The 19,119-nt window shown below is 45.6% G+C and overlaps 1 protein-coding gene across 12 annotated transcripts in view; it reads right to left on the bottom strand.

Annotated features, from left to right (window-relative positions):
* Positions 1–19,119, bottom strand: part of LOC114607928 (uncharacterized) — a 214,251-nt gene that overhangs the window by 159,457 nt on the left and 35,675 nt on the right. For 11 of the 12 annotated variants that reach the window (XM_077936656.1, XM_077936657.1, XM_077936658.1 and 8 more), the window contains exon 2: positions 17,206–17,254. The exons of the other annotated variant lie outside the window; for it this stretch is intronic. The gene's annotated coding sequence lies outside the window, so the exon portion shown is untranslated. The remainder of the gene's footprint in view (positions 1–17,205; positions 17,255–19,119) is intronic. 12 annotated transcript variants of the gene reach the window in all.

The following is a 19,119-nucleotide window of genomic DNA, read 5'->3' as shown; positions in this document are numbered from 1 at the left end:
ACTAATAATTCTATCTTCATTCTGACTGGTTGGGGTCTCTCCTAGAGCCGCTGCTCTAATTTTTTTAATTGGAAATGACGGGGTATGTGATCTGCAGTCCCACACAAAAAAACTTAGCCAAAAGCCCCTTACTCTTGCTCCTCTCCCATGAAAGCAAATATTCCAGAGAAGCAACAGTTTGTTTGCTTTTATTACACTGATTTATGCTTTGCTTTACTTTACAATCAAGTTACTTCCAAGCAGTGTTAGAAACTCAGATATATAAGCTAGGCACCAAATGGCTCCTTATACCAGAGTTACTGATGCCAAAACGGCATGCCTAGTTGCCATTTTGGGCCATTTTCAGTACGACTTTTGGTTCTTGAAATTCATTCTGATTGCGCAGATAAAATATCATGGATAGAATTCTACAGGATGTGTTGCTAGCGTGTGAAAACAGTCCAGATCCAAAGATCCCCAGACACGCACTTCCAGGTGGTGGAGATGTCAAGCGCCATATTGTCTCCCAGGCATCTTCACTTGGTCGCAAGTGGCCGATAGTGCAGCTGGTGAATTTTGAAAGCTGCCAACAAGGTAGCTTACAACAGCGGGCATGCAGTCAACAGCTCACAGACCAAAGTCAGGCCAGGACTAACTTCCATGGGGACCCACTACACAGATTCAAATGGCTCTCTGACAAAAGGATGAGCATCTTTCTTCCCCATTTGGAAGAAGTGAAAAAACCTTCTGCGACGGTATTTTGAGACTGGATCACTGAGGGCACATATCTGCATTGGTGCTTTAAAAGGGGCTTAAGCTTTAGAAATTATTGTTACTGAATGTGCTTTTGAGATGCTGTGGCATTTTTATTGCGGGGGGGGGGGACCACCCGAAAACACTGTGGACGAGGTGGGAAATTTTATTTTAATAAAATAATCCCTCTCCCCAAACTGGAAAAAAAACCCAGGTCATTAAAGTTCAATCTATTTCAAGAGCGAAGAGCAGGCAGGCGGGGATGAGCTCCAGCATCTTGCCTGCCCGCTGAATTCCAACCTCCCGTATGGAGATTACTCTTTACATAATGAGTGATGTATATCCTTCAAAATCGCGGCAAGGCCCATTTATCCCTTCCATAGAGGAGAGCCTGCAGCCTGCAGTTTCTGTCCTCAGATGACTCAGCTCATGTCAATAACCTCTTTTTTTAAGCCACTGTTACTTATACTGGAAGGAAAGCTTCCCCCAATCCCCGCCCTCCATTACCTCCTCACCAGCAGCCCAAGAGTTAACTAAGCCACTCCATTCAGTGCAACAGGATCTCGACCTAGGAGATCCATTTATAGCCAGAACTCCACCATCATTTCTACACCTCCTCGGGTGAAACTGATGGGATAAACCCATTTGCCCAGCTGACTGGTTATTTCCTAAGTTCTTCCTTTAGACACTACTTGTGCCACAGAGATCATTGCACTTTCAAGATGTGGTACTAGCATGGACAGGAGACGGCCAGATTTCAGAAGCTGCCTCCTTCGAGCTCATTGTTGTCAGGGTTGGAGACTAGGATCTCTCCTGGCCATATCTGGAGGTGCCACCAGGGACAGACACTTCTGTATGCAAAGGACCCTTCCATAAACGTTTGGGTGCCTCCACATTTAAAGCTATGCAGACAAGAGGATTTAAGTGCCTACGAGCCAGGGCAGTGCAAATATGAGAAAACCTGCCAAAATATTCTCATCTCTGAAGCTATTAAAGCAGGCTGGGGTAGGGAGGACGCTCTAATGGGGAAGACCTGGTACAACTCAATAACCAAGATCATTTAGCTCCTCTTGATGGTTCCTGTGCATCTTTGTAGGAGAGAATGTTGAAGAAAGGCAATAAAATTGATAAAGGATGGAGTGGCAGCGTGTACCCAAAGGGAAGAAACTGGGCCAGTTTCCATTAAGCTTAAAGAGAAGAACTGCAGATGAGGGCAACTAACTCCCCAATGTCCAAAACCCTCTCACACAGAGGCAAGTCCAGAAAAAGACTAATGTCCATGCGCTCCAACTGCAGCAGATTCAGGCTGGGTCCCTGGAAAGGTTTTGGTAATGCAGAGAGTCCCCCAGAGGTACTGCAGAAGCTCCCTCCATGACTTCTCGTTTCTTCAAAGAACACACCAGATGGGTGTTCAGAAAATGCCTTAAGGGTCAGGCTATGCCCAAGATTCAACACATAGTTCTGAGTTTCAAACTCAACAGCCACAGGCTCAGGGCATGAAACACAGGAAGGAGGTTCACCCTTTCCTCATGTGCTGTGGTCGCCATGAAAATCCACACACGGAGAAACTTTCTGTTTGGTATATGCACATCCTAGTCAACAGCATCACTTGGGGGGGGGTTGTTATGGTGACCATGGGTGGGAGCAAAGGGTCAAATCCACTAATTTCCTCCCCACAAGCAGTGCCATTTGTGTTTAGTCTTAACAAGGCACTAAAGTTTGCAGAATCCCACCACCATGAGGTTTCAGAAGGGGAGACGTTCAATATCCAACTCCAAAGATATGGACAGTTTGCACCACACAGCCAGGAACAACAGCAAACATCCCCAGGAGCAGCCTTGACCCAAGAGGAGGAAATCCAGATGCACAAACCACACAAGATCAGTTAGACAGGGGGCCCATGGGGTCTAGAGGCCATGCATTTCCTGTGAGCCTATTCCAGTGCTTAAAACAGGCTTCCTCAACCTCGGCCCTCCAGATGTTTTGAGACTACAATTCCCATCATCCCTGACCACTGGTCCTGCTAGCTAGTGATCATGGGAGTTGTAGTCCCAAAACATCTGGAGCGCTGAGGTTGAGGAAGCCTGGCTTAAAACCACACAGGAGAAAGCACACAATGTCTAACTTCACCTGACAAGATTGATTTCTGCTGGGGTGTGGGTGGAGCAATGTTCTCCCTCCACCATTGGAGGCAGTACAGCTGGGAATCACAACTGGGGAGAGTGCAGATCCACTCAGGTCCTGCTCGCAGGATTTCCATGGGCATCTGGTTGGCCACTGTGAGAAAACGATGCTACAAGATAGGGCACTGGCCAGATCAAGCTGCTGGGCTTTGAACTGTTGCAACCTGAGCACTTATTCCAGCAAAGGGATATGGGGATCTGTTTGCCAAGTGGGTGGGTATCTTTTGGAAAGCATCCTGGATACCCAACACTAAGGGAAAGTTGCAATAATATTTCAGCGCTTCCAGAAAACGCGGAGCACTAGTCTGTAATGGCGTATTAACTGCTGTGCCAGGTCAGCATCGCGAACTGAAAGGATTCAAGATGTGCTCATTAATGTTGTATTATGCTGCATCTTTTAAGTGGACATCTCTGATGGCATACGAAACTGGCAGGCAGTGCAAGTGTGCGTGGCATAAACGGTACCCCGGGAAAGGGCAAGCCTGAAACGATTTAGGAATGACAATCTTGGGTACTTCTTGGGAGTTTATGTCATTGAGCTGGAAGTAAAGATGTTGCCTTGGCTTCCTTTCTTTGCGGAGCAACAAGGTTAAGAAATCCACGCAGTCCAAAACCGAGACATCCAACCAAGCTTAAAAGGTGATGCTCATCTCAAATGAGGCATAATCGACCTAAAGCCCCCTCTTTTTTTTTTTTTTTTTGCATCTGTGAAGGCAAAAGCCCAGAGGTGTTTGTAGGGTAGTCAGGCAACTGCCCAAGACCTCAAGTCTGACCACAGACTCCATAGGCTTCCACTATCCTAAACCAGATTCCAATTACACTTATACCTCAGGAGTTCATGCAATGCTATAAGGACAGTACTGTGTCCACTTCTGGGCACCACAATTTAAGGAGGATGTTGACAAGCTGGAACGTGTGCAGAGGAGGGCGACCAAGATGATCAAGGGTCTGGAAACCAAGCCTTATGAGGAACGGTTGAGAGAGTTGGGTATGCTAAGCCTGGATAAGGGGAAACTGAGAGGACATATGACAGCCATCTTCAAGTATCTAAAGCATGGGTAGGTAAACTAAGGCCCAGGGGCCGGATCCAGCCCCTGGGCCTTCTAAATCCGGCCCACAGATGGTCCAGGAATCAGCATGTTTTTACAAGAGTAGAATGTGTCCTTTTATTTAAAATGCATCTCCGGGTTATTTGTGGGGCCTGCCTGGTGTTTTTACATGAGTAGAGTGTGTGCTTTTATTTAAAATGCACCTCTGGGTTATTTGTGGGGCATAGGAATTCATTCATTCCCCCCCCCCCAACATATAGGCCGGCTCCCCACAAGGTCTGAGGGACAGTGGACTGGCCCACGGCTAAAAAAGTGTGCTGACCCCTGATCTAAAGGGCTGTCACATGGAAGACAGAGCAAGCTTGGTTTCTTCTACTCTGGAGGCAAGGACCCAAATCAATGGATTCAAGTTACAAGAAAGGAGATTCCAACAGTATGAGCTTCTCAAGAGTGGAATGGACTCTCTCGGGAGGTGGTGGACTCTCCCTCCTTGGAGCGCTTTAAGCAGAGGTTGGTTGGCCAATTGTAATGGATGCCTTAGTTGAGATTCCTGTATTCCTGGGGGTCGGACTAGATGACCCTTGGGATCCCTTCCAACTCTACAATTCTATGAAATCAGGAAAGCAATGAGTAATGCCTGGCACCATCTACTCGTTTAACCTCACGCCACAATTGAGCTGTATACTTTAAATAAAAAACCTAATACAACCCTTCAGTTTGTCCCCTTTTTTCAGGTCTGTGCACTGCCCTCTTTTTTTGTCTTCCTTTCCCATATTTCGAACCCACCACTTACCGGCCCCACTGTTTCTCTTCCCACATTCTTGCCCTTTCCAGGGTGTCCCTTATGCCTGAACTGCCACCCTCTTCCCCTTTGCATCAAGCCACTTCTCTCCTGGAAACAAAACACTTGATTCCTCTTGCAAAACAGTTCTTGTCTCCATTGCTTCGCTTACCCTGTACTCATCAAATCTCCCTCATTCCCTCGGCTTCTCCACAAAGATCAGGGGCAGGGACGCTCCACTGCGATGCTAAGCAACTGCGAAGCTATTAGCATCACCTCATGCAAGCTACTGGGAATAGAAAGCTTAGCTATGATGAGATGCAAAGAGGTCCATGGGAAACCAAAGCCATCACTCGAAGGCATGATGGCTGGCACAGAGAGAAGAGTTTGGATTTGATATCCCGCTTTATCACTACCCGAAGGAGTCTCAAAGCGGCTACCATTCTCCTTTCCCTTCCTCCCCCACAACAAACACTCTGTGAGGTGAGTGGGGCTGAGAGACTTCAGAGAAGTGTGACTAGCCCAAGGTCACCCAGCAGCTGCATGTGGAGGAGTGGAGATGCGAACCCGGTTCCCCAGATTGCAAGACTACCGCTCTTAACCACTACACCACACTGGCAGAGGAACCCCTCTGCTCCGTGCAGTCTGGGTTATGGACTTTAACCTCAGGCACTTCAGGGAAGGCCGCATCTCTGAGCCAGGGAGTCCCCAAACCTGGCTAGCCGCCAGGAAGATGGGAAAGGGCCATGGTCTTCACAGTATGCCTCCACAATGGAATTTCTCCACTTTGCCTCAAAATATGTTAAGACTCTTGTTCAGCTGCCTGGAGGCAGCAAGGGAGGCTGAAATGTCCAAGTTAGAACTATGGTGGATCTCTTTCCTTAAAGAACTCTGTGTGTTTGATATAGTGTATAAATATTATATACTCAATTCAGTACATAATAATAGACCCTAAGAGATTCTCAAGTATATTTTTACTTTAAATGAGGTGAGTGTTTACAGAAGAGTCTTTACTATAACCAAGATATTAAAATACCTCTCCTCTCCCCCCCCCCCCAAAAAATTATATTCTGTTTCCCTCTGTTGGCAATCAGCAGTTCAGGTGAAAATTTCCATGGCATCTTGTAACCTTGGGCAGCCCAAAATGGCATGCACTGAGAGAGAGAAACTGTCTATTGAAAACTCCTTATAGACTTTTTGCTTGAAATAAGTAAATGAACTTATGATATCTGGGTTTGTTAAAGAAAGTATTCTAGAAAGTGGAATTTTGGGGTGTTAATCTTGGAGTGGATGTTTTGAACAATTTTCTATGTATAGCTGACAGAAGAAGAATACTTTTTCTTCTTTCCGATTGTTTCTTTCTTTCTCTCTTTTATTCCTTTCAGTTTGTGCTTTTATTTAGATTAGGTTTTTTTATCTTTGATAGAAAGATATTGGATACTAACCTGTGTATTTTTTTAAACGCTAATAAAATCTATTCAAAACAAAAATAAAAATGTCATGTAACTTAATACAATTCCATCTTCAAAACAGTGTTTCTAGTATCATAGTACAGTATAGAAGACTTAAAATGTGCTGAACTGTGGGAACTTGGGCTCCATTCTTCTTTAGTACATACAGAGCATGAAACCCTAAATTAATGCCACCAAAAAAGAATGTTTGCTGATCAATGCTAAAACTTACACACACATCAAGAGGGAGATAAGCGCCATGTCAGTTTGAGTTTGCCTTTTAAGGAACCCAATTAATTATCCACCTATTTCCCAGAATATTGGCACTGATCTACACAGCTAGTCCCACAAAGGACTAAGGGGGAGTTGCCAGAGATTCTAGTCTGTCGACAATGAAACAGAACATTTCGCCCAAGGAGACAGAGGTGAGAAGTTTACTGCTGATAAAAAAAGAATGTTTCAGACTCCTGGAAAAAGTGATGGTTCTTCCCACTCTATCTGTCTGCTCACTAATGCACTAGGAGATAAAATGGTTTAATGAAGTCTGTCTGAGTGCTGAGATTTCTTCTTGTTAATCAAGAGACGGAAAGGCATTCAAGGCCAAGCATTATGTTTTGTTTCAACTCATTTCTAGATCTGAAGATTCCCAGACGCCCAATTAACAATTCTTTCTATATAAACTCCCAATTTCCTCTGTTTGACAAAACGACAAGGAGGGAAGGATATTCCATTAGCATTTTATAAACTCTGTTTGCCAAAGCGAATATCAGCTTAAGAGAATGTCTCCTTTGTTATTTTGGAAAGCATAAAGACTCTTTACCTTTTTATAAGACCAAACTATTAAGATCTTATAAAAAGGCAGGAAGCAGTTAAGGCGGTAACATGCCATGCTCATTATACTAGAAGCAGGACTTGCAATTTCCAAGTGGTAATTATCAGTTTTTCATTCATGGCACTTGCAAGAAAAATGGGAAACTATCAAGTTATACTAAGTTAACCACCCGGCTGGGTCTTGAACTGCCTTTTTTTGCTGCTGATACACCCTCAAATGTCGCATTATTTTAGAACTTTCCTTACTGAAAGCCATTTCATGGAAGAGACCGCAAGGATAATCTAGTCCAACCCCCTGCAATGCAGGAATATGCAGCTGTCCCATACAGGGATCGAACCCACAACCTTGGGGCTATCGGCACCACATTCTAGAGATGACGGCAGAGAATGAAACTCTTTCATAAGACATAGGACCAGTCCTGCTGGAGCGGATCAATGGTTTACCCAGGCCACCATCCAATTCCTCACAACAGTCAACAAGCATCTCCTGGTACGGCTGGCAGAGTTCCTTGTCTGAAACCCTGCAGAGCCACTGCATGCACTGTAGACAGACTTAGATGGACCAACAGTCTGACTCGGTATGGAGGCAGGTTCCTATATCCACATTGTGGTGGTGGGACACTAGGGGGAGCCAGAGAGACGTTCAGCAATGCTCCCGCCTCCTCCTCTCCTCCACTGTGTTCCGCTGCTCTCTCACAGGCCTGGTACCCATAAGCTCAGCGGCAGAGCATGTGTCTTGCATGCAGAACTTGCCCTAGGTTCAATCTCCAGGCATCTCCAGGAAGGGCTGGGAAAAGCCCCCACCTTGCAGAGCCACTGTCCGTCAGAGTGCAGACAATGCCAACCTAGATGGACTACTCGTCTGCCTCAGTATATGACGGCACACTACATTCCTTAGTTGCTTCCAGAAAGCCCACAAACTGTCCAGAGGCAGAGTAAGGTGTAGATCATCAATAAAAAAGGCACGTGTCAGTGAAGTTAGCTCTTTATTCAAAGTAAACAATAGAGTTCAAGTCTAGTGATCTCAGCAACTCTTCCCAGGAGGTCTTGCCCCAGTGCAGCAGTTGCAAAAAATGAAGGTCCCCGCCTTCCCACAGTTGCTTAAGTCCCCTCCTCTCTGGGGTTTGTTCTAAACAATTGGAGACTGTGTCTGTACACAACCCATCACTCCTCTGCTCTTTTCATTTCTCAGCATGTTCTGGAGACCAAGGGGGGGGGGGAAGCTGGCCACAGCAGGAGGGGGAGAAGACTCCCTGAACTCTTCAGCAGTTGGCCTCATCTGTCTCCTACACACACACACTCCTCTCCAGCCTCTGCTTCTGTCTCTGATTCCGGACTGCTCTCTGTCACAGACTCTTCCTGCTCACTGAACCCTGTTGCCTCTTCGGTTTCCAACACCTCCTTCGCCCCTCAGTCTGCTCCTTCTTCTCCTTCTGACCACTCATTGTTGTCTCAACACCAACACCCTGCTTCTGAGCCTTCTTCCCTTGGGGGTCCACCATCTGGTTCCTTCCACCACTCATTGAATCCAGCCAGTCCATGAAATGAACAGAGCAAAAGGACAGTAGCCCTCTCCTCCCACTGGTGTCCCCGCTCCCCCAAAAAACCCAGTGCACTGTGGCTTGCTTTCTTGCATATGAAGGCTCCATTGGGCTATCACAGGTAATACCTGCTGACGGACCTATCCTTCCAGCAGGGCAAACGAAGAATGAAGACCCTCAGAGAGCAGAGAGCAGTCTTTTCTAAGCATCTGACAGCAGCTATCCAAAAGAGGGAGATGCTTCCCCCCTCTAGTCTATCGGCAGCACCTTGGAGAGAATTAGGGACTTGTTGACAGGCCTGCCAGCCGGCACAATGACAGCCAAATATGAGTACAAAGAGCACCATTAGCAAACGCCTCGAATGCAAGTGGATGCACTCACCTCTCAAGGAGACGGAGGCAGGCAGGCTGGCTGGCTGGCTGGCCGAAAACCTTAATCCACCTTGACAGCCCTCCAGCACTAAAGAGCTTCTGCTGCACAATGCAGGTACTTGTATGGCAACAAAACAAAGGGCTCCCAGAGGTTAAGGGGTGCTCAACAAAAGAGGCCTGCTTTGCAAGGTTTGCTTGTTTGCAGCAGGCCTATCAACAAGCAGAAACCTTGGGTCTCTGCAGGTAAGTCCTCCATCTATGGAATTAAGACATGCTTAGATGAAGCCATACCCGCAACTGAAAGAGCGTCATTGCAGAAAAAGACTTTAAGAAATAAAAAGCATATGGGGGGGTTAGGGGTTGGGAAAGTTGTTTAGCAGCAGCTGTTCACCATGCCTATCATTCAGGTGCTCCCATGCTTCTTCTGTAATGTTTGTAAGCAAAACTAAGTGGGGAAATTACCTGATTATCATTCCAGCTCAACATTATTTGCTTCTGCCTTTTGGATCAGCAACAGGGAGGAAGGAGAATTTAAGATGGCCCTTTGAGAGTCCCAGGTCCTATGGGTCTTAGTTTGCCATGTGCTTTACTTTTAACGTGTGTGTGTGTGTGTGTGTAGATATACATACACATACATACGCGCACACGCGCACACAATTTACAAATGGCCCAGACTGTAACTGTGTGTTTCGATTCCGCAGGAGTGCAGAACACGGTGTCAGGTGCAGATTTCATCTTCATGACAATGTCAGCTTACAGCTTATGTTCAAGGAGGTTTCTATCCCTCTTTATGATTGAACAAAGCATGTGGGGTAACACTTGCTGAAGTCTAGGAAGCCCCAGAGGTTAGGGCTGTAGCTCAGGGGTAGAGCATCTGCTTTGCAGGTTCAATCCTCAACAGCATCTCCAGGCAGGTTGGGGAAAGACTCCTGGTCTGAAACCCTGGAGAGCCATTGCCAGTCGGTGTAAACAGTACTGAGCTAGATTGGCCTAATTCAGTAAAACTAGCTTCCCAGGGTCCTAAGTGCCTTTAACTTTGAGCTACTTTGGATGCGCCTGCCAACCTAGCAGTTCAAAAGCACCCCCAGGTGCAAGTAGATAAATAGGGACCGCTTACTGGTGGGAAGGTAAACGGCGTTCCGTGTGCTGCGCTGGCTCGCCAGATGCAGCTTTGTCACGCTGGCCACGTGACCCAGAAGTGTCTCCGGACAGCGCTGGCCCTCGGCCTCTTGAGTGAGATGGGCGCACAACCCCAGAGTCTGTCAAGACTGGCCCGTACGGGCAGGGGTACCTTTACCTTTACCTTTACTTTGGATGCAAACCTATATAAGATCTACAGGGTTTGAGGACAGCCTTTAGGTCCGTTGGTTGGTTTTTGTTTGTTTATGGACCAAACTTTGTCAAAATGAATTCCAGGGCAATGCACAAGGGGCACGAATAAAAGCATTCATGCCAGCTACGAATGCAATCAAACAGTAAAGCAAGGCTTGGCTAATCTGTGACCAGTCAAATGTTGCTGGACCAGAAAAACTCCCATTAGCTGCAGCCAGCACTGCCAATGGTCAGGGATGATGGGAGCCGTAGTCCAACATGATCAATATTCATAATGACTTAGCAAAACAAGGCAGTAACAGAAATTCAAAATATAAGGCAAACAAAATAGACATTTAAAATGCCAGGGAAGATAAAACGGTTTAAAACTGGTGCTGAGAAAAGATCTCAAGGGCGGTTCACAGAATAAAATACAAGATAAAACACAAGTAAATAGTTAAACCAAACAGCAAAACAATAACCCCACCTTCCCACAGACACATTTAAAAGGCTGTAGAATATTAATCAGAAGGAGGTCTGCTTGAAGAGGACAGGCGACCATCTCCAAGGATAGGTCCTTATGCCGTCCCTAGGACTATAAATCAGGATTTTGCAAGTTAGCTCAGTCTGCATTTTTTATGCCTGCCACAACTTACTATTCTTGCTGGGAAAAATTATTTGTTTATTTAAGTGCAGAGCGCACACCGCCCTGGTGAAAGCTTGCGGACCTTTTTCTGAGCACGTGAAACTCTTCAAGACCAGGCGTTTTCACCACATCCAAGGGCAGACCAGGATCCCCACGCAAGACACCCCCCTCCCCCAACAAGGGCTTATTGTTAAAAGAAATCTGTTTTCTCCATTTAATGCAGCTGTAGTTTTAAGCCCATAGGGAGAAGCTTTTGACAGAGCTACAGCTGGAAACGCTATTGTTTCCTCATGCCACCAAGGCTCAGAACCATTTCCTCTGTTCCAGATGCCTGGGAAGGCACCCCCTTCCGCTTCCTTCTAGGGCTTTTATTAATGACCCTGAAATACTTTGACTCAGTCTTTTTAAAGTGCTCCACCCCTAGAGCCAGGCTTCCTCTACCTGGCGGCCTTGGGATGCTTTGGACTACAGCTCCAATCGACCCCAGGCAGCACGAAATGGAAACAATACAATACGATACAATACAATACAATATCTTTATTGTCATTGTCCCATACAGAGCAATGAAATTGAAAAATCTACATAAGAAATTCAAAACCCCCTAAAAACTCTGAAACCCCATTTTAAAATACAATATACTATAGAGACTCCTTATACTGCGTTTAGAACCAGAATTGCATTGGGTAGAAACTGTTTCTCAGGCGGCTGGTCCTAGTCTTTATAACCCTGGACCTTCTTCCAGAAGGCAGAAGCTGAAAGAGATCATTTCCAGGGTGCGCACTATCCTGCGCTATCTCTGCAGCTTTCTTATGGCACCTGGAAGCATAGATTTGATCCAAGGTGGGAAGAGTGCACCCAATTATTCTCTCTGCAGTCTTTAGACCCTGGACAGCATTGTTTTTTCCCTGGCCGTGCAGCTCCCAAACCACACACACAGACCATAAGTTAATACGCTCTCCACGGTACAATGGTACGAGGACGAGGTTGGCAAAGGCAAACCAACCCCAGCACAAATCTTGTGTGTCAAGAGACAAGTCCCCCTTCGCTGCAGGAAACCTGCCCATGTTGTTTCCAGAACACAGACATGGCTGCTTTGGTAGCTGTCACAAGCAGATTTTAAAATTATTTCTACAATGTGGTTTTGAATATTGTGCGTTTCCAAGGAAGTCAGCACACACACAAATTTTTAAGATAAATGAGGCTTTCAAAGAGCACTCTCATCAAGATGCGATATGAAGTTCCTGACTGGCACTAGACAACAAAGCAAAACCTGTCCGAGCTAAAAGGGGGTACGTCCATTTCACATTTTAGGTTTTGTGAAACAACCGGCAAAATGTTTTCGTGAACGTGCCAGTTGCAAGCAGTACAGCCTGGAAATTGCTTCTAGAAATGGCATGCTATAGCACCAAGAAATCTGATGTTTTTACACAGCCCCGTGTGAAGCTGGCATGTTTCTCACCCCCCTCCAATAAAGCTGGCACAGAAGAATTGGAAAAAGAAAAGCCCTGAGTTCAGGGTTTTGTTTGACACCTAAACAAAAACCATGAAAGGAGAAAAAGCTAAATGGAGATGAACTTTTAACTTACTTGACTCTTGCTTTAAAAAAAAATTAGCTGGCTGTGTCACCCCTAAAGCTTCACGTTGTCAGCTAGCCATTCACGTGGACACAGTGCCAGCTGTTTAGAGCCTATGTAAATCCCCCACCCACCCAAAAGAGTTCAGCAAGAATGAGCACTTTTGTCCTTCCTCTACATTCCCGTGCCAGAGTAACCCCACCTCAACCACCATTTTGAACTCCCTAGAAAAGGGGATTCTGCTATGAAAGTGGCTTATCTGGAGGTCCCCAAGCAAGCAGTCCTTAACGTCCTCTTAAGTTTCTTCTTCCTCTACTACCTCCTATCAAGGCAAAAGCACTCAAGTCTTTCTTTGGATGGCTGTATAGATATTCCAGTAAATATTTCACTGCGCCAAGAACCAGCTGCTAAGTTTGCATTCTGCAGATCAATGAAACCTTCCCAAAACATGAAGAGACTTGACAAAAGAGGGCTTAATGCTTTGGTGCTGGATGGTGTCTTCCCTTGTTTTTCTTTTCACTTTCTGATATGGATATTCTCCAGGGAAGAGAAACTAACAGGGATTTTCCTCTCTTTTTACAGAAACAAAACAACACACACACAAACCCTTGATGTTAATAAAGCACTTTCATTCTGTTCCGTAGATAGCCTGCTAAGCCACGAACCGAAAAGGGGTGGACAGCAGCTGTTCCCATCAGCTGCTTTCCTTTAATAGTACAGGCATCAAAAAGGAAAGCAGCTTCCATTGAACTAAAAGCAAAGCCAGGGAATAGCGTATTAGCCAAAAGCCATTTCCGTAATGGGACTACGGTTTTTATCATCAATCAGAGGGACCCAGATTAAACTTCTGCCTCCTCTCATTCCACCCTCCCTGGATGTGGCTGGAAGAGAAAAACAGCAGCAGACTCCATATTTTAGGAGTATCCAGGAAAGCGGCCCCACCCAACAAGATTTCAGGGGCTTTTGGCATGGTGGTGTGAACACACACACACACACACACACACACACACGGTGCTCCCTTTCAATTCAGCATGGTCAACTAGGACAGCTGCACTAAGCAGATGGAGGGGGTTCACATGGGCCTTCCTCTGTTTTCAAAAGGGATTATTTGCAAGGAGCAAAAGCTCTGATCCACTCCTTTGCATGTGAAATAAAACTGGGCAATCTCATCACAAGGTGCACGGGCGTACCTGCCACTCATGCTACCCTGCCAGCTTTCAACTGCCAGGAATCAGAGTTGGAAGTTATTTCTTAGCACACAAGTTATGGATAGCTCAGTCGGTGCAGCAGGAAACTTAATCTCAGGGTTGTGGATTCAATCCCCATATTGGGCAAAAGATTCCTACATTGCAGGGGGTTGGACTAGATGACCCTAGGAACTCCTTCCCCCAGAGGTGTGTCTGACACCTGCATTACACAGTTTTCATTATATGCTGAAGATGTACCTATTTACCCTAGCCTTTGACACATATTCTAAGCGCCCAGCCTATTCTTGTGACTGCAGTTTGCCTTAAACTGTTTTTAATGCTGTGCTTCACACTGTTGCAAACCACCCTAGAATATTAAGGTGAAAGGCAGGTCGTTAGCTAAATGAAACCTCCATGTCCAGAGGCAGCATACCAGTCCCTCAAGGACAGAAGTGGGGAAGAGCAGTTGCCTTCTTCATATGGCCTGTGGGCTGGTCACTGTGGGGAGAAGGCTGCACTTGACAGAAGGCTCTTGTCCTGTTCTTTTGACACTTTAGGTATATGTTTTTAGGATCCACCTTACTTCTACAACTGCAAGTTGTTTTAAACAGTTTTTGAACTTGTGTTTTAATGCTGTAACCCACCCTGGGACCTTGGGTGGGGTGGAGGGCAGGTAATAATAATAATAATAAATAATAATGATGATGATGATGCAATTTGATAGTTATAACAGCTTTCCTTTTCATCCATCCAAATGACGGATCCCTGACATGGTGCCAACGTGTGGGGAGAAAACTAAAATGGGCTTCACCCACTCACAGAGGTCTCCTATGAGCCCCCAGAAACTTTTGCGCAGACCAAGGAGGTATAAGGCAAAGAGTTGTGATTCTTGCTTTTTCCCGCGTATGTTCTGTTTTAATTCCTTCTTTAGCTAGCGAAGGGGTGGAGGAATGAGGAGGCTCCAAATAGTCACACAATCTTGATTCTTAAGAGAGGATCCTGGGAGGATTTTCAGTGAGCTAAATCCTAGATCTGGGCAGGGTCATAAGGCAGGGGAGCCCTCCCTTCTCTCAAAGGGGCCGTAGACGTCAAGTGTGCAGGTGAGCATTGCTCCTCTTGCAGAGAAGGCTCTCGCCAGCACGTTGCTTTGGCGTCGCCCCGCTCATTCAAGAGACAGCAATCCTTAAAAGGAGGATTGCTCTGTGCATTATGGCTACTTACCAATTATATCCACTATGTTCTGATTCAGAAATAGGCCAGTTTCACTGAAATATCCGGGGGGGGGGGGGCTGCACTTTGCTCTGACTGGTTGAGAGGGGGTACAAAATGTCTTAATAACCACTGGACATTCACACAGGGGCAGATCTACTACGACACTAATGAAGCTTAAACTTCAGGGCCCCTGATCCTGGAGGGGCCCCACAAGCCACATCTAGCAGACCCAGTTTGAGTCTCACAACAAAAAATGGATTTGTTGTTGTATGTATGTATTTCAACAATACCAAATAAATTTTAAAAATTAAAAAAAATTGTCCAGTAGCACCTTAGAGACCAACTAAGTTTGTTTTGGGTATAAGCTTCCGTTGGTCTCTAAGTTGCTGCTGGACAATTTTTTTTCCCGACTACGCCAGACCAACACGGCTACCTACCTGAATCAACAATACCAAAGTTTGACAGTCGGCAGCACAGGTGTTATAAAGGAGCTGTGTTGCGGTAAATTAGCTGTTCTGCTGTGGCTAGTAAACACCCCCCCCCCCCTTTTAACAGAGGTCAAGATCCTAGAGGGATAACAGTGAGTTCATGAAAGTACTCAAGTGGATACCAAAAACACAAACTCACATAAAATTTGTGGTGATCTGTCATGGAACAACCCCACTGAAGCAGTTAACTTCTCTTCTAAGCCTCATTGCAGCTGCTAACCACAGGGCCCCACAATGCAACGAAACTCCTGCTTACAATTCCCCACAATGCTGTTTCCTTATGCTACTCTCTGCAGGTATAACGATGCATCAACACAGTCAGGACAACATATTCCAGCTATGCGCACGAAAATGAGTCATCTGGGGAGTTGCACTTAGAAATCAAGTTTCTAGTCCCTCAGGCTTCAAAGCACCTGGGCCAACACTTGGTGAGATTTCAGGCAACAGCAGGGTTGGCTGAGTACAGTTTCCAGTGAAGTCAAGGGCTTCAGCAACTTACAGAATTATCACAGGCAATTCTGCATAACAAGCCATTTGTGGTACCTTCTGGGGTGGGGTGAATAACATGTTGTGGGATTCTGCACAGCAGATATTGCAGTGAATGGATTTGGTTAAACAGCAACAACTACATACGCAGCATTTTATAGAACAGCAGAAGCGAAAGGAAAGGAAATACGGCTTTTCCATCAGACTCTCCCCTTAGATGGAGGTGTTAAGTGTGTCTGCCCTGTGATCTGCAAGAGGACCCAGTTCTACCAAGAGGTTTTCTCCTAATTAGATTCCATGTGGACTCGCTCAGCAACATTTTCATTTCCGGCAAGCAGTGCCTGTAAGAGGCATCATTAACAGATGTGATGTGCCCTATCTGGCTCTTCCGCCTCGCTTCGAACATATGTGGCACAGATGTCCCTCCTATCTATATTGCACCAAGGTGACAAAACTATTAACTGCGCAAGTAAATTTCTACACCAAGGACCAAAGCAAGCAAACTGCTTAACACAAACATGGATTTGCTTCCGATATTGCTCAGGAGGCCCTTAGGTAGAACAGATCCAAAGCGACAGAAAGCCCCAAAGACAACTCAAGGCAAACGAACCCTGAAAGGGTGAGGTAGCGGCATATTTCATTGGCAAAGATTCCCCCAAGGGACTCCTACACATGCCAAGTCAGCACTTGAAATGCTGTAGCAAAATGACCTCATCTTTGTCTACTCCTGCGATGGCCAGATGCGCCCCGAAATGCTACACTGCTAAGTCTTCAGCTCCAGTTCTCTCTGGTCTTTGCCTCCTGAAATTTGAATGGTTCTGCACCAATTGCACGTACAGTCCAGCTACTTAAAAGGCAAGTAAAACATTTCTTCCAGCAGGGAGCTTTGATTAGTGGGCCAGGTTCAAGGGTCTTGCATTAATTTACAAGGCCTTAAAATGGGTCCAGAATATCTTAGGGACCCCCTTGTTCCCAGCTTGAACAGTGAGATATTTGGTGACCCCCTCATGGCCTGTAGTCACTAGAAGCCGTGCAGTCAGTGTGATGAACATCCCACCCAACTGAGATTAAACAGGCCCCCTCCTTGCCAAACTTCAGACCCATGACTAAGACTTCCTTGTTCCAGCAGGAAATTTATGATGTATTTTTTACTGTTTCGTTACCCCATTTTACTGTGGTTTGCTCTGTCTGTACACCTCTCAGAAATGGGAATAATTAAGCAGTATATAAATGTGTCGGCTAACAAACAAACAACTTCTGCAAAATAGAGGAGCAAGATGGGCTAGCAACTTTCGGGTTCTGGAACAGCCTGCAGATACTGAAATAGGCAATGCAGTGCCTATAACGAAAAGCAGCTCTTACCTTAAGCAGATAATCCCTTAGTGTGTCCTGGATCTCACAAACCGCTTATCTGCAAAATAAAATATTTAAAAGAAACAGTTGCAGAGTTTCCAATAATTTGCTCTTGTTTCAGAATACACATAACCCTGCTAATTTGTTTGTCAGAAGAGCCTAACCAACCTAAAGTGCCTTCCTTTATCATCCGTGTCACTGCATTGTCTAGGATTGTCTTGGCCACGTAGCCTCCCCTCTCGAGAGAGACAAGAGAGTCATTAGGATACTAATCCAGATCTAGGAGGCTTCTTGCGCACCATTCAATATAAACTTCAATTAAGGTAATAGCCTAGATAGTATCCCATTAAGGAAGGCCGAAGCAATGAAACGCTCCAGACTTTGCAGCAGCGTGGAGCTCTTCATCGCACAGAAGTGAAACCCGGCTAGAGTGAGCGCACACCCATTTAATTACTTGCACAATTATTTCTAATCAAGTAAACAATGATGTAATCAGAGAGAAGGCTTAGCACTTCGCACAGCAGTCAGCTGTCTCTAACTCAACTACGCAACAGGTAAAACCACGCTTAACCAGACTAAAAGAAAGTTCGAATTTAGCAACTTTGAAGACCCACCCGCTAGTGGGAACTGCGCTTCCCAATGCAAAGCCATACGGATGGGATGGTCAAGGGTTCAACAAACACAGCTCTAGACCCATTTAACCCAAGCTGTACCTGGATAACTCAGCTCTGAGTGGCCACAACCAGTCAACACTCAGCAAGGAATGATACAAATGGGTTGTTTCGGCGTTTTATTTTGATTATGTAGTTTGTGTTTTTATATTGTGATTTTATCTTGTGAACCACCTTGAGATCTGCAGCTATAGAGTGGTATACAAATCTAATGAACAAACAAACAAACAAATGTTCTGCCAATCTTGCTATCTACATGGGCTCCACGGATGGTAACACCAGACACAGCCCCACCCAACACATCCTGCCACCCCATCCGCATTTACTTAACGCCAAGAGGAGGTGCAGCACAAAGCCCTCCCCACGCTGCGTGTCGGCAGACATGCAGAAGCAATAGCCAAGGCTAGAATGCGCTCACATCACGAGCAGACTATTTTTCAGCAAGTGCCCAGCGTTGCGACACTGAGGGCGGGTCACAGAAGCAATTAAATGTTAATCAAGCACATTGGAAGTGAAGCCATGCTCGGGGCAAATGCCAGCATTAGAAATCCACCAGGTGTCGTGAGTGTTTTGTGACTGGCGAAACTGTGACCACTGATCCAATTGTGACCAGGTGGAGATCTCTGGATGCAAGGCTGGCGACTAACATCTCCACCTGGCTGGTCCCTCCAGCTTTCTTAAGCAGGTCGGCAGAAGAGCTAATTTATTCCGTTTATCTCCCACCTTTATATCCAATGAGTCCATGGTTCACCCCCCACCTCATCTAATCCGTACAACAACCCTGTGAGGTAGGTGAAGAGACTGTGAATGACTCCAAGATGACCTACTGAACTTCAGGACTGAGTGGGGAATTGAACCCTGATCTCCCAGGTCCCTGTCTGACACTCTAACCGCTTGACCACACTTCCCTCCTAGAGTCCTTCTGCTATGGGGCAGCACTATAAATTAAGTAGGTTAAATAAATATGAGGAAAGCCTAATGTAACTTAGAGAAGGATCTGAAATATTTTCCTTGAAGCCTGAATTTGTGTTTTTCTGGTTTGTTTTATTGGATATTTTAATGTGTTGTTAACTGCTCTCGGGTTTTTCCTTTAAAATATAAAGCAGTATAGAAATGAAATTAATAACAATAATAAATTCCATTGTGGGGTAAATGGCACCTAGATATTCCGTTGTGGCCACCATAACTTAGGTTTAAGGTAGCATTTGGTGATTAGATATACATATGAGTTTCGAACACTCAAAGATACTAG

Source organism: Podarcis muralis, chromosome 12, assembly GCF_964188315.1.
Source record: "Podarcis muralis chromosome 12, rPodMur119.hap1.1, whole genome shotgun sequence".
NCBI classification, from domain to species: domain Eukaryota; kingdom Metazoa; phylum Chordata; class Lepidosauria; order Squamata; family Lacertidae; genus Podarcis; species Podarcis muralis.
The sequence above is the reverse complement of the archived record's forward strand: the minus strand, read 5'-3'. Positions and strand labels throughout refer to the sequence as shown.